The 15,399-nt window shown below is 51.8% G+C and overlaps 1 long non-coding RNA gene across 2 annotated transcripts in view; it reads right to left on the reverse strand.

Moving 5' to 3' along the window:
- Window positions 1-1,510: 1,510 nt before the first annotated feature.
- The window catches only part of LOC118518579 (uncharacterized), a 33,035-nt gene continuing 19,146 nt past the window's right edge, over window positions 1,511-15,399 (reverse strand). Inside the window, exons 2-4 of one of the 2 annotated variants that reach the window (XR_013447435.1) lie at window positions 13,178-13,341; window positions 2,767-2,866; window positions 1,511-1,936 (exon numbers count right to left, since the gene is read on the reverse strand). This is a non-coding gene — a long non-coding RNA (uncharacterized LOC118518579). The remainder of the gene's footprint in view (window positions 1,937-2,766; window positions 2,867-13,177; window positions 13,342-15,399) is intronic. The other variant, XR_013447434.1, reaches the window with a different exon arrangement.

A 15,399-nucleotide genomic window follows, 5' to 3' on the forward strand; every position in this document is an offset into this window, starting at 1 on the left:
CATGGGAAGTGTGATCTTGCTGAGCGAGAACCCCCATGGGGGGGAGCCTGGCCCCAACTCTTCACACACCAGCAGTGTGTGCATTGTGTGGTCACACACCCCCTGAGAACGTCACCATCCGAAAGTATCTTCTTGATGTCATTTGCTTCCTCGTTCCTCCGTGTTCCCCTCCACCGGAGCATCAGCTCCCCGACGCCAGGAACTCTGCCTATTGCATCAACCCCTGGCCCCTGATACAAGGCCAGACACCTAGTAGGTACTCAAATATTTGTGGAAGGGAAGAATGCATGGAGGAAGATCTTGGCTTGACAAGTTATTATATTGCAACAGAGATTTTTGAAACCATGGAAGTTTAACTCCCCAAATTAGGATAATAAATATTCAGATTTTTTTTCTTGATTGCTATCATGAAAAACCACTTATTTGTATTAAAAGGTAAAATTGCCTTACGTACTCATGAAGAGTGTAGCCATCATAACCCATGGTGCTGGGGACGCTCTCCAGGTTATTCTTTTCAGCAGAGGGTTTATGATATGCAAACCTACATATGGTATTATTTTCATACCTCTATTAGGCTTCCCAAAGGAAAACATTCCTTAATCGGGGAGGGGGAATAAGAGACTTGATATCAAGCCATGCAGGCTGATTTTTGGCTAACGATACGGAAGTCCTGTAGCTGGAAGCTCAATATCAATGCACATTAATTGCCTCTGGTATCAAGCAGCGCTAGAACCTAAGCATACAGCTGTTTTACCTTATAATGTTATATAAACAGAGCCCTCCGCACATTAGGGCAAAAGATAAACATTTGGAACAGAATAATTAGAAAAACCTGGAACCACCATAATCAGAAACAGCCTCTAAAAGAGCTTAATTTTAAGACAGGGTTATATTATGGGTTTTGCGAAGAGGCTTTATTTCTTAACTAGGGGGGGAGACAATCCGAATGCATGTGCTACTAACTCTAACAAAGTTCAAAGGCTTTTTCATGACACTTCAGTATATTAATCATTCCAGAGGGGACACAGAGTCCTTGTGCATGCAACGGACATGGGGGAAAATCCAGATCACCCAGCAAGGAGAACAAGGTTATACTTGGAAATGAATGACTTTGAAAACTTGTGTGACACCTTTATTTATTTATTTATTTATTAAGATTTTAGGTAATCTTTATACCCACCGTGGGGCTCAAACTCACAACCCCGAGATCAAGAGTCACAGGGTCTACTGACTGAGCCAGCCGGCCCCCCTACTTGTATGGCTTTTGATTTCAAAGTGGGAGGTAGAGCAGACCTGGCCTGACCTCCCTGGACCTGGGCAGCCCCCGACAGGCGTCTCTGTCACTCTGTCCTTCTCTCTCCTGCTTCGGTCGACCTTGTAGATGCCTCTCAGGGATTCTGTGGACACTGTGTCCCAGCTCCCTCGGCAGGAGCCCTGGGTGATGGGCAGTGATGTGTGACAGACAAAGTAGCCTTCTGAGACGCACCTGCTAACACACCTGAGCTTCTGGGGTGTGTTAGCAGGTGCGTCTCAGAAGCCTAATAGAGGTATGAAAATAATACCATATGTAGCTTTGCATACTTTGCAAATAATACCATATGAGCTTCTTCCCGGGTGAGAAACACCCACATCTGCCTAGGCCGGTCGGGCTGTGCTCCCATCCGTCCGCCCTGCTGACCACCTCCAACAACGTTTTAGCCATCATGGCCTGTTGTCCCCATGGCTTCCCAATTGGGAAATGGAAACCAGGAAGGTCAAGAGAGAGGCCTGGAATCAGCAACCGCTAGGCAGTGTTGAATTCGAGCCCACACCTGGAAGTTCCACAGGACTTGACTTGAACCCACACATCTTGCTTGAGTCTAGACTCGCTTTGGAACTGGAGGTGCTGGGACGTCCGTTCATTGTCTGTGTGTCGGTCGATGAGTCTTGAGCTGTTCTGGGCCGGAAGGACACAGAGGTGAATAAACCAGGGATGATCCCAGGCCCGCCAGCCCCAGCATCCCAGGGGGAAGACAGACAGTGAGAGACACAAAGCCCCCGGTCTCATGGAGCTCTGGCTGGCACAGTACCAGGAGGGTGTCCTGCCCCCTCCTCCACCCCAGCTTCTCAGGGGGCGACTCTCTCCACCCCCAGAGATCCCCAGCTATCTAGCTTTCCCTGTGTGTCTGAGCCTCACTGTCCCCTGGCCATGTGCCCAGGCCAGTGATGAAGCTGACAGGGAGGGACAGCGACAGGGAGGCCAGGCCAGGCCCGGCCCCAGATGGGGCGGGGAGGAGGAAGAGTCCGCCCAGCCCCACCCCTGCCTCTGGAAGTTGCCACACTCCTGGGATCCTTCTTGTCCCTGATCTGAGCAGACTTTTCACCAGCTAGAACACCCAGAAGACAAAGAAAATAAAACTCCCGTTCAGAATGCCAAGATGGGGAAATTTATCTTAGTGCTCAAAAAAAAAATTTTTTTGGAATAACATGATACGTCTGAGGCCCGTCTTTGAGTGGGAAGTTGTATTTATCCAACTGTTCCTTGTTATCTCCCTTCCCACCATGACAGGGTGAGGGCAAGTCTGATCTGGTGGACTCTCAGAGTTCTGGGTGGGAGGGTGGGGCGTGGTCAAGGCCTTGACCTTCCTGGGCAGCGCCCCCACCACCCAAGCCTGTCTCTCTCTCTCTTACCCCCCTCTCTTCCTCCCTCCTCCAGGAGAGTGTTTGCATTTGGTCCCATCCTCCTGTTTTGACCTCAGCCAAGTGACACGTCACACCCGGACATACATGATCCTGGACAAAGACCCCGCGTGGCAGCCTCCGCGGAATCTTGATGTCTCACTCCAGTTTCCCAGCATCCACACCCAGCTGTTGGAGGTTAGCGCTTCTGTCAAAGATTTAAAAACCATTTTCAGGAAATCCGAGTGTTTCCGGTTTGGCCCAGGCCTTGCTAAAACATCCCACTGGGAGCAGGGAATCAGGCTCGAGATGCTCATGTTCGTAGAGGTCAGCCCGGAAGGAAAGGTGTCCCGGGCTCCTGGTGTCTCGACAGGGTTGAGCCCAGCGTTTCCAGCAACTCCTCTGCCGCTACCCCTTCTTCCATAAATGACCCCAAGTGCCACCGGCCTGGAATAGTCCTCCTGAGAGCCCTCCAGCCGGATGCACCGCCCTGCCTCATTCTGATGCCACGAGGGCCCGAGTCGTGTCCCACGCATGGCCTGAGTTTGATCGCTCGTTCCTCACGTGTGCGGAGGACCTTCTCAGTGTTGGATACTGCTCTGCAATGCCCTGGAGACAGGGGAGAACAGGCCAGGACCCCAGCCCTCGGGCAGTCTCCGCTCAGAGCAGGAGCCAGACCAACTTGATGTTAGCTGGGGCAAAGGGAGGCCGGATCCTGTGGGGACTGGAGGCATAATGTGGAAAGTTCCAGAAGCTGGGGTTGAGAAGGGGAGCCAGGTGTCCGGGGCCCTTGAAGGCCTGGCCGTTACTCTGAGTGAGAGGAGAAGCCTTGAGGCACGAGGGCAGAGGAAGCGCAGGGTCTGGCCCTCCCCAGCACCCATACACGTCCTCCCCTTCCTCGGCCAGGCTGTGGTCCACCCCACCGTGCACGGCGAGGGCAGTGGGAGACCATAGCAATGAGCATGCGCCACCAGCCAGGCGGCCCCCGCCCGTCACATTCACACTGCTCTGGAGGCAGGCAGGACTGACCCCCATCTCTCCCCATGTGGGGGCCTCCGGCTCTCTAGGGGACCTGCTGCCCATGGCTGCAGCCAGGATCCCCCGGGGTCCGGCTCACACTGTCCTGGGGTTGCTGAGAAGTCCCTGGGCACATGGGGTGAGCCACGGTGGCGGGGCTCGGCAATCAGGCCAGGACCCCGGGCCAGGTGTGCACCCCCGGTGGCCAGGGAGGGGAGGATGTGGCTCTGGCCACCACACCAGCCAGCGCCAACAACTGTTTCCTTGGCTGCAGAAAGTTCTACGGGACAGGGCCGTGCCCAACGCGCGGGTCTTGGGCTGTCGCTCTGCTGACACTCTCCACAAGAGCCCCTGCTGTGTCCTAAGACCGGTCCTCCAACCGGCCTGTCCTTCATGGACATTCTCTCCCTCTCTTCAGACTGCCTTTTCATCTTAACGGGGTCTTTCACAGAGCAACGTTTTCATTCTGATGAGGTCCAATTCATCAATTTTTTTCCTTTTATGGGATATGCTGTCTGATGCCAAATCTCAGAGCACTTCACCTGGTCGTAGGTCCCAAAGATTGTCTCCTCTGTTTTTCCTACGAGTCTCGTGGCTTCACATTTTACATTTCAGTGTGGCATCCACTTTGGGTTAAATTCTGTACAAGGTATGAGGATGGGTCAGGGTTCGCTTTCTGTCCGCAGACATCCGACTGCTCGAGGGCCGTCCGTTGGAAAGACAGCCTCCCTCCGTCGGCTTGGTTTGGCACAGTTGTCAGAAACCAGCTGGGCACGTGTGTGCTCATATTCGTGCTCAGCTCACGCAGCTGTTGAGGATCACCTGTGGAGCGTGGGGCTCAGGGCCGGCGATCGGATGGACACCCCTTAGTCAGCAGGATCACGGAGCAGAGACCGTGTCCCTCCTAGGCCTCGCCTTAGCCCTCGGCAACCCGAGAGCTGTTTCTCCTTCCAGCCCCACCACGCCGCTGCCGGGACACACAGCAGCTCTGCAGGGACACACACACCCCCACAGGGGCTCAGCCAAAACTCTGCCCCAACAAGCGTGTCCCGACAGCCTCGCCCCTACCCCACGCAGGACACACTGCTACTCTGATGACAAAGGCACGTGGGGAGGATGCGGAGGGGATGTCCCTGACCTCCTTGTACTGGGGACCAGGCTCAGGCACCCCACTCTGATGTCAAGCTCTAGGGATCCTGACCGCTCTCTTCGGAGCCCACATCACTGGGTCCCCAAAGAGTCCCTCCCAGCATCTGTCCCTGGAGCGGCCGCATCTCCCTCACTTTTAACTCAAGACCCTTCCCGCTGCAGCTGAGGCCCATTTCCTGTTCGGGGTCCCCCACACAAATGAACAACAGCTGGGAAACATCTCTGCTGAGGCTGAGCACACGGTGTCACCCCCACCCTGAGGGGCTCACTGACTGCCGAATGGGGGCAGGCTCCATCTTCCCCTGAGCGGCCCTGGCCCCCTTGCTGCTCAACTGAGCCTTTCCAAACTGCCTCATCCTGTGGCCACAAAGGACAACCAGCCTTGCGCAGAGAGAGGGAGGCGGCTCTGCAGGGGAGTCAGCTCAGTCCCTACCTAGGGAGCGCCCACCCCGTGCCAGGCAGGTTCTCTGTGCCCTGCAACAGAAGTAGATGTCTGCAACCTCCTGCATCCTTCCTCTGGCAAGGAAATTTGGCCCCAAAGGCGGCCAGGCCATGGGGCGGAGCCTCTGACAGCAGGTAAAGGCTTGGAGAGGTCGGAGCCCACATGCTATGGGGACAGGGGGATAGGAGAGACAGTCATGTTGGCTAGAGGACCAGCGAGGTCCTGAGAGGGGCTGGAGCCTGAGACTGCTGGGGAGTGTGGTCTCTGATGGAAGGAAGGAGGCATGCAGACTACAGACTACGCGAAGAGAAAGGGCCAGGGCTGGGGAGCGGTGGAGGCAGGACACATCGTCCAGGGGGGACTCATCTGTGGGGTTTGAGGAGCCAGCCCCCACCCCAACTTTTCTTTCTTTTTTTAAATTTTCTTTATTTATTTGACAGAGAGAGAGACAGCGAGAGAGAGAACATAAGCAGGGGGAGAGGGAGAGGGAGAAGCAGGCTTCCCGCCAAGCAGGGAGCCCGATGCAGGGCTTGATCTCAGGACCCTGGGATCATGACCTGAGCCGAAGGCAGACGCTTAACTGACTGAGCCCCCCAGGAGCCCCCACCTCAACTTTTCAATCTTCTGATGGGGGCCCTGCTTGTGGCACTAGGGTCCTCGTGCCAAAGGGACAGGCACGGTGAGACACCCGAGGCTAAATCTGACCCAGTGCCCTGGAGCACAGTTGCCGTCAAAGACGCGGCACAGAGTAAGGTCGCTGAGAACACCTTATGATAAACGCAATGGCAACAGGTTACGTAGCAGACAGCAGGTTTTACCTGCACTCTCAGGCTGAATGACCAGGCGTCAGAGGGCTTTCACCCAGCCCCCAAGTCCAGACCTCTGACGTCTGGACTGCTCATTATCTGTCCTCCCCAACCCAGGTGTTTGGGGGGAATGGATGAGAATTCCAGATTTTACTGAAGAGCTGCAAAAGTGCCCCTCAGAGAAGCTACCTATGACGTCACCAGCAGGAGTGCGGGGGGATCCCAGCAGACACCTCACAAAGTCTCCCCCACCGTACCCAGGGTGAATCCAACTAACAGGAGACCCTTCCTCATCCTGACACCTGATGCTGGTCAGGCCGTGGCTGCTCTGAGGTCTTCTGTGGCGGCAAATGCACCCCAGCCAGGTCAACGTCGCTTCCCAATCACAGAAACCCCAGTTCCAATTGACTCAAGCAAAGAGACCCCCTCCCTAAGCGGAAAAGTTCAAGAATAGCAATGGTCTTGGTGACAACTGGATCCAGGACTCAAACAAGGTCATCAAAGCCCTTCCCTTCTCCTCCCAGCCACCTACCACCCAGGGACAGTGACCACCTGCACTGGGACCGGAGGTCCTCTGTCTCCCAGGGCCGCATATCAAGCCCGGGGAAGACTCGGATTGGCCCTGCTCGGGTCACATGCTACGGCCAGGAGGACGGGACAGTCCCGTGGTCCAGCTGGGTAGAAAGTGAGGGATCAGAAAGACCAGTTCCCCGAGTTCCATGGAAGATAGGACCCCACGGAAAGAAGGCAGCCATAAAGCGTAATCTCCACATGGAGGATCATGGAGATCTCTGACATTGACAAGCGTTCCCACAGACATTACCTTGTCCGATTCCCTGTTCCCCTCGGGGTACAGGCAGGCCCGATGGCTGCCGAGAAGCTGGCGGCCGCACCCACTGCTCTCCTTCACGACACCATCAGACTGCTACCCAGTAGACACCGTGCCCACCTGCAGCCCTGACTTCCCACCAGGGCCCCCGCTCCCAGCCAAGGGCTCTCTCTGGACACAAGAGCATGCACAGCCCCCTGGGGGTCCAACAGCAGCCCTCAATCCATGACCGGCAGAAGCAGCAGAAGGAAGTCCTCACCTTCTCGCATCTGGAGGGGGACAATTCTGCGTGGTCCCTAGGAGGCCCAGTAGCCCACGGGAATAACCAGGGTGATCACACACCTGTCTCCCTGCCCCACTGCCCTGCCTCCCGGACCACCCCCCAGACAAACGACTTGCGCGCAGCCAAATTCTCAACTCGGGGTCTGCCTGGTAGAACCTCCAACAAGATGCTCTGTAAACACTGATAAGCTATTGTTGATAAAGCAGATACAAGAAAATTCTATAAAATAACTAAATTATATACCAATACCCTCCAACCCAGAAGGCAAATAACAGTGCACAGCTCCCGCCCCACGCCCTCAGAGACAGACATTGCTAATCGATGGAGGCCCCTTTTGGAGGCTGTCCAAGCCCAGCAAGACAGAGCATCATGATCACTTAGTCATGTCTGCCACTGGTAGAATAAGTGGGGGGCACAGCATGTGCCTTGCTGTTTGCCATCCCTGCTCCAGCCAATTGGCTTGCAGAGCCCATAAACCCACTCAATGAATGTCACTGTCATCATGTCACCAGTTCTCAAAATGGCTAATTTTCCTCCCCCTCCCCAACATTGCCAGCCTTGCTAAGAGTCATATGTGCATACTTGATGGATGAATCTGCTGGAAAATGCCCAGGGCTCAGCTTGTCTCACCATCTGACAAAGGAAACAGAGATGCCGAGTGCAGAGGACAGTTAGCACCCACCTGGGTGAGTGGTGCAGCTGAAAATAGGCATGACTCACCCTTGGCAGGGAGGACCAAGCTGCAGTTCCAGCAAGCCCTCCTCTGCCCTAAATGCCACCAAAGGTGTCCAGGGAGCAGAACCGTGCGTCCTGTAGGTACGGCTCTGTGTGCGCATGTCATGCAGCCACACAGCCGCCCAGACCCCGCTCCCCCAAGAGTCACGCAGCTCGAGGAGGGCCTTAGGGCTCCGCTGCTCATGTTACACAGAGCACAGCCAGAACCATCTGGCCAGGCCTGGAGCCCACTCGGAGTCCCTGCATAAACACATCCCGTCACTTAGGAAAACAGAATTACATTTTCCATAGTGAAGAAACAAATCTCTAGGGGGTATTTATGAAAATGTATACTCTGCTAAGGGACAGTGTGTTTTTTGCCAATTAGCTAGAACAGGGTCTTCGCACAGCATAACAAAACAAAAGAGAATGAGGAAAGGAAAGTCCAGTTAGGTCCGCATTCAAAATAAACAATCTTTACCGTTACAGACAGTCCCTGGTTCATACACGGTCTGAGTTCCAGGACTGTGTTCCCAAGTCAGTCATTTGGAGCTTGACATGTACTTTCCCACAGAAACTATGTCCATTGGTCATAAAGCTAACCCACGGCCATCTCTTCCTCTGATAGTGATGGAAGTACATTACCACCTTCATACCTCCACTTCCCTGCAGCATTGCCTTTGCATTGCCTCTGGGAGAAGATACATTCTGATGTCCAGAGAGGGTCAGGCAGGGCCAGAACTGGGGAAGGCCCAAGGTGGTGTGGGCGGGGGCAGTGAGATCTGGTTGGCATTGGCTTCTGGTGTGAATGCTAGCACCCCTCTCTCAGCCCCAGGCACCTCAGCTCTGAACAGTTCCCACCTTACATTGTTGCTGCTGGGACGGTGAAGTAGCCCCAAGGATGCAGAGCACAAGTTACAGGGCTTGGTCCCAAACAAGAGCTTGGGGGAGAAGCAGTACTGTTACCTTCATGTACAAAAGAGAACTTGATTATGAAATCCAAGCATTTTAGGATTTGAGGGAATTCACTAAGTGTTTCCAACAAAGGGCATATCTGTTTTGCCCTAAAATGATCCCCAGGCCTGGCCCATGGCAAGCTCTAACAAGGACTGGGTGGATGGATGGATGGATGGATGGATGGATGGATGGATGGATGAACAGATGGATGGGTGAACAGACAGATGGACGGATGGATGGGTGGATGGATGGATGGATGGACAGATAGATGGATGGGTAGACAGATGGATGGATGGACAGATGGATAGATGATCAATGGATGGATGGATAAATGGATGGATTGATGGATGGATGGATGGATGGATGGGCAGACAGATGGGTAGACAGATGGATGGATGGACGGATGGATAGACGATGGATGTATGGATAGATGGATGGATGGGCAGACAGATGGATGGGTAGACGGATGGATGGATGAATGGATGGATGGATGGATGGACGGATGGACCGATGGATGGATAGATGGACAGATGGAAAGGTGGATGGATGGATGGATGGATGGATGGATGGATGGATGGATGGATGAATGGATGGATTGGTGGATGGATGGATGGATTGGTGGATGGATGAATAGGTAGGTGGAAAAGTGGATGGGTAGGTGGATGGATGAGTAGTTGGGTGGATGGGTGGATGGATGACAAACAGAGGGATGGACTGATGAATGAATGCATGAAGATCAAAACCATTCTTTCTTTTCCTTACCTTGGACTCTGGCTTGAGTCCAGGGCCCTCCTCTTAGGGACCCAGAGAGCTTCCTCGCCCATTCTACCATGCCGAGCGGGGGTGGGGAACACACATACACAGGACAGCTATCTACAAAGTAGCAAGCGCTCATCAAACACTGAATCTGTCAGCACCTTGATATTGGATTTTCCAGCCTCCAGAACTATGAGAAATAAATATCTGTCATTTATAAGCCACCCAGACTGGGGTATTTTGTTATGGTAGCTCAAACAGACTAAAACAGGTGTGGACGCTAGGCGGTGTGGCTCACTGGGGCCATCTTCAAGGATTAGCAACCACATTCTTTCAGGCCACAGTCCTCAGCAGGTCTAGCTAACATCATTTGCAATTTGTGGTCTCCAAAGTCAGCATGGCAGAGGAAAAGAGAGAAAGGGAGAGAGCTAGAGAAAGTACAGTGACTTCTGAATGCCTCTGCTCATCGGCCAGAACTAGTCCTATGACCCCACCATGACTGCAAGGAAAGCTTAGGAATGGAGAGGAGTGGGGGACTGTTTCGTCAGCCCCAGTGGCCTCTGCCCCACCATCTACTCCTCTAAGGATGGTCCCTATGTTGGTGAGCACAAGCGGACTCCCATTCACTGTGGGTGGGTATGTAAACAGGGATGGCCTCCACTGGAGGGCAGTGCGACCTGCCCAGCTTCCTGCTTGCTCCTGGCTGGGTGTGGAGACCATGGCATGCATGGGCCCTCTGGGCTCTAGGACTCAGTGGGCATGACTAAGCCACAGAAGACGACGGCTGAAGAACATCAGGACAGCAGCCTCCTGTCCTCTTTCCAGAGTATTTTGTGGTGTTGGCCAGAATAAAGAGGAACTCATTCCTCTTGAGGGTGGAGGCCGCTGGTGTGACCCTGTTGGTTCCCACCTAGTTAAGGAGAACACACAGTATCATTGTGGGAGGCAGAACTGGCCACATTGGGCAAGCTGATTTGTATAGCCTTTTCACACACTGTGCCCAATTCAGGGTGTCATATTAGCACAAAGGTGGAGAAACCAGATAGAAATCCAAGAACAACAAGACCACTTGACCTATAAGTGAAGGTGGAAGGTACTGGGATTAACTCACCAAATGAACAGGAAATGATTCAGCATCAAGTGCCTGTGAGCAGCAAGTCAAGAGTGGGGACATGGGTGTCGAATGGACCTGGCTTGGATCACTGGCTCCATCGTTTACCAGCTGTGGGGCATTAGTCATATTACTTAACTTCTCTGAATGTCACGTTCTTCATCTGTAAAGTAGCCAAAGTCATAGTAGCTCCCTCACAGTGTTCTTGTGACCATTAAATTAAATCATGTGTGTGCTGGGCTCATGGTGAGCTCTCAGTAAATGTGGGCAGTGTTCTTGCTGTTGATGTTATTATCCCTATTTCCAACTATGTTGGAATAACGTGACAATCTCTACAAGTTTTAAGGTTAACTGAGAAAGGAATCATTAATAGTCCGTCAGTGACCTTGACAGATCCTTAGTGTGGCAGAGCAAACCCTCCTCGCTCTGCCCCTGTCTACCTCTCCTGCATGATCCTACCTCACACCACACACCCCATCCCTGACAAAGGACTTACAGTTTGAACTGGTTAGGGTTCTTCTGGATGAACCTGGATGAACCTAAGCAAACTGAAGCTGCACTGAAATCCAAACACTAAAAAAACAGGACTCAGGAGGGGCAAGAACCAGGCAGTTCTTGGAGAAGGAAGGACTTCAGAGGCCATGCCATGTACTCTGGGTTTCAGTTTCACATGGAAGACAACCTGGCCCATGGGAGAACAAATGGCCTGGGATGGCTAAAGTGTAATTCAGGGAAGCCCTACTGGGGAACGACTGATGCAGGGTCAGTCTTTCTGGCAATCTGCCTTAGCATAATCCAATCAGCATTGCCTGGAACGAAGCGCTTGTGCCACCGAGTGCAAGAGAGGATCCATGTTTTATTTTGTGTTAGGGAAAAAAGACCCTGCTGAGTACACCAAACTCTTGGTTTTATGGGGATTACTACTTAAGAAACATATAAAATAGGCCTTTACTTTAAAAGAACCCATTTGAAAGTTTTAAGCAAATAGAGGTGGCGCCTGGATATATAGCAAGTCACAAAGGGGCTTCGTGGATTAATGCTGCTTAAGGATTGTGGCCTGAAAGAGGGGGTTATAGAGAGCTCATTATAAATAGAAGTGCTCTAATGAGTCTAGCGTCCTAAATGCAAACTTCAGGGTCGAGACAGGAAATCTAAGTGAGTAAGGTGGGCCAGGTGGGACACAGCAGGGAGCAGGAGGCCCTGGCAGCCTGGAGGGGGCACGATCCAGCTGGGTTCCACTCCATTCACCCGCCGCAGTGGGGAAACGCAGGCCCAGCACTGTCAGATCTCCACTTTCAAAGAGAGGTTAGACATTTCGGACTTTTATGAGAATTTTTCAGATTTTTAAATGAGAGTAACTAACTCAAAAGTTGTAAAGCAGGGACACCTGGGTGGCTCAGTCAGTTAAGCATCTGCCTTCGGCTCAGGCCATGATCTCAGGGTCCTGGGATCAAGTCCCACATCGGGCTCCCCACTCAGTGGGGAGCCTCCTTCTCCCTCTCTCTCTGTCTCCTGCTTCCCCTGCTTGTGCTCTCTCTATCTCTCTACCAAATAAATAATAAAATCTTAAAAAAAAAAAAAGTTGTAAAGCAATGGGCGAGCCACACGTAGCCCGTCACAGACTGAAGCCCATCCCTGGGCATGCAGCCTCTGACCCCACTGAAATTCGAGAGACCCGAACACGTGGGCACCGGGGTCACACCGCTCTTCGCTCCTCTCTCAGCGCCGAGAAAGAAAGGGCTGGCTGTGTAAACATGCTCGGGAAGAAATGGTGAACCCAGAAAGCTACCCGCCTCTTCCCCCTGAAAGACGAAAATGGTGCTTAAAGAGGGTACTTTTTTCCAACAATACATAATTATGAAATGTTCAGACACAGAGCAAAGGTGAAAGAATCTCACAAGGTATGTCCTTATCTCTACCACCCACATTCTGCTATTAATCATTCACTGCATTTGCTTCGTCACATACCGATCCATCCATGCATCCCCCAGCCACCATCTACATAGCCTCGTAATGAGGTTCCTGGTAAATTAGCAAGGATGAGGTTTTGGAAGCTGTCCTGGTTCCCTTCAGATTCATACCCCCACTTTTCCTTCCTCTGCTCTGCACTGAAGGGAGGTAGAATTCCCAGGCCCCGACGTCTTCTAGCTTGTGGGTGTGGGCCCACGCTGGTGGAGGCACACAGGCAGGAGATAAATTAGGGTGTTTCTACCTCTCCCTCTCTCTCTGTTTGAGGTGGCCCCCAACTTGACTACAAGGAACCTGCTAGTCATCCTTCTGGGGTCTCAGGTCCTAGCTGACATGCCTGAAATGACTCCAGCACCTACCAGGTAGCCCGAGACCCTGGGGTCCAGCAACACCTCCTCCTCCTCCGTTTGTCCCTACAGCCTAGAGGGGAGAGAGACTTTCTTGCTCATGTCTTGACCGCCTTATCATTCTGTATTCCACTTCTTACCTCTTTCCACCACCGTGGAAACACTTCCCTGCTTTGTGTCCTCTATCTGAAATAACAGGCATGGATTCTGTTGTCTTGATTAGATCCCGGCTGAAACAAGCTTGTGACCTCCAGTCTTCTGGGAGGCACAGGCCATGATGCAAGATGCTTGTTGTGGACAACACCTGTAAAGGAAGGAGGGGAGGAAGCTATAGAGGAGGAGACAAACTCAGACCCACCATGATGGAGGCCACCAGCATGGGGGAAGATGGCGGGTCTGCAGGAAGCCCTGGAACCAGCCCTCCAAGCGTCCTGCATGGGGTAGAAGAGGCCAGGCTCTAATCCCCCACTGTGCCCAGAACCTGTCAGGAGCTACTGACAGGAGCAGCCTCAGCCCACACGCCAGAATGGGTCCTAAAGATGCAGAAGCCAGAGGCTTCCCCACAAACTCACTCCTCCAGCTTTCCAGCAAGTTCTTCCTTAAAGGGAGAGCCAAGCGGTACACCTCCATATCCACAAGAGCAAGCTACTCCTTTGTAAAAATTGTCTAAATTATATCTTAATGTCATCTTGAGGGAACCCCGCTTGACCTGAGAAGTGAACAAGAATGGGTGAAACTCAACCTCCATAAACACTTGAATTTTTTTTTAAGATTTAATTTTAAGTAATCTCTACACCCAACATGGGGCTCGAACTCATGACCCTGAGATCAAGAGTTGCATGCTCTACAGACTGAGCCAGCCAGGCATCCCCTCCATGGACACTTTTAAATAGGTGATTAATCACAGGGTCACAGTGGATGGGATGGTTAGGGCCCAGCTGGAATGAGTTAAATGCAGAGAAATGTTTTTAAGAAATAAATCTCATCCAGTTGTCAACTGGAACATAGGAAACTATGCTCTAAAATTGCTATCTAGGGGTGCCTGGGTGGCTCAGTCTGTTAAGCATCTGACTCTTGATTTCGGCTCAGGTCGTGATCTCAGGGTTGTGAGATCGAGCCCCGAGTTGGGCTCTGTGCTGGGTGTGGAGACTGCTTAAGATTCTTTCTCTCCCTCTCCCTTTCCCTCTGCCCCTCCACCCTCTAAGAAATTAGATAAGATAAGATAAGATAAAATAAACTTCTCTAACCAGCTCTAGCCACTGGCCCAAAAGCCTCCTGCTCACATTTAGGAAAATCTTTTTAATCAGATATAATTTACATCTAATAAAATGTACTCATTTAAATGTACATTTCAATAATTTTTGATAAATGTACACACCTATGTATATGAAGTGTACATCTCGATGAATTACAACAACAGCATACAACCATGTAGCCACCTCCTCAGTGAACATACAGAACATTTCCATTGCCCCCAAAAGGGCCCCTTGTGCCTCTTCTTAGTCAACCCCTGCCCTCAGCACCAGACAACTACTTGCCTAAACTAAAACCTTTCCAATTTCTGGAAGAAGTACCCGGTGGTGCAACTGCCGAGCCATATGGTAAGGGCATGTTGGGTCTTCCAGGAAACTGCCATGTTCTTTTCCAGAGCGGCTGTACCATCGTACATTTCTACCAGCAAGGTTAAGTGACCTAGCTGCTCCTCATCCTTGCCAGCGTTTGATGTTATCACAAGTTTTGTTTTAGCCATTCTCACAGGCAATGATACCTCATTGCGGTTTTCTGTTGCATTTGCCTCATGACTAAGATGCTAAGCACCTTTTCCTGTGCTCATTTACTGTGTATTCTCTTTGGTGAAATGTCTGTTCATGGCGCGCCTGGGTGGCTCAGTCGTTAAGTGTCTGCCTTCAGCTCAGGTCATGATCCCAGAGTCCTGGGATCGAGCCCCGCATCGGGCTCCCTGCTCTGAGGGAAGCCTGCTTCTCCCTCTCCCACTCCCCCTGCTTGTGTTTCCTCTCTTGCTGTGTCTCTCGCTGTCAAATAAATAAATAAAATCTTTAAAAAAAAAAAAAAAAGAAATGTCTGTTCATGTACTTAGCCCATTTTCTAATTGGATTGTTTGGAAGTGTTTTTTGTTTTTTTTTAAGATTTTATTTACTTATTTGAGAGACAGAGAGCACAAGCAGGGTGAGAGGCAGAGGGAGAAGTAGGCTCTCCGCTGAGCAGGAAGTCCAGTATGGGACATGATCCCAGGACACCTGAGCTGAAGGCAGATGCTTAATGGACTGAGCCACCCAGGCGCCTGATTATTTCGGTTTTGTTTTGTTTTTATTTTATTTCACTGTTGAGCTTTAAGAGTTCT

The sequence above is a fragment of the Halichoerus grypus genome, chromosome 4, assembly GCF_964656455.1.
Source record: "Halichoerus grypus chromosome 4, mHalGry1.hap1.1, whole genome shotgun sequence".
Lineage (NCBI taxonomy): Eukaryota > Metazoa > Chordata > Mammalia > Carnivora > Phocidae > Halichoerus > Halichoerus grypus.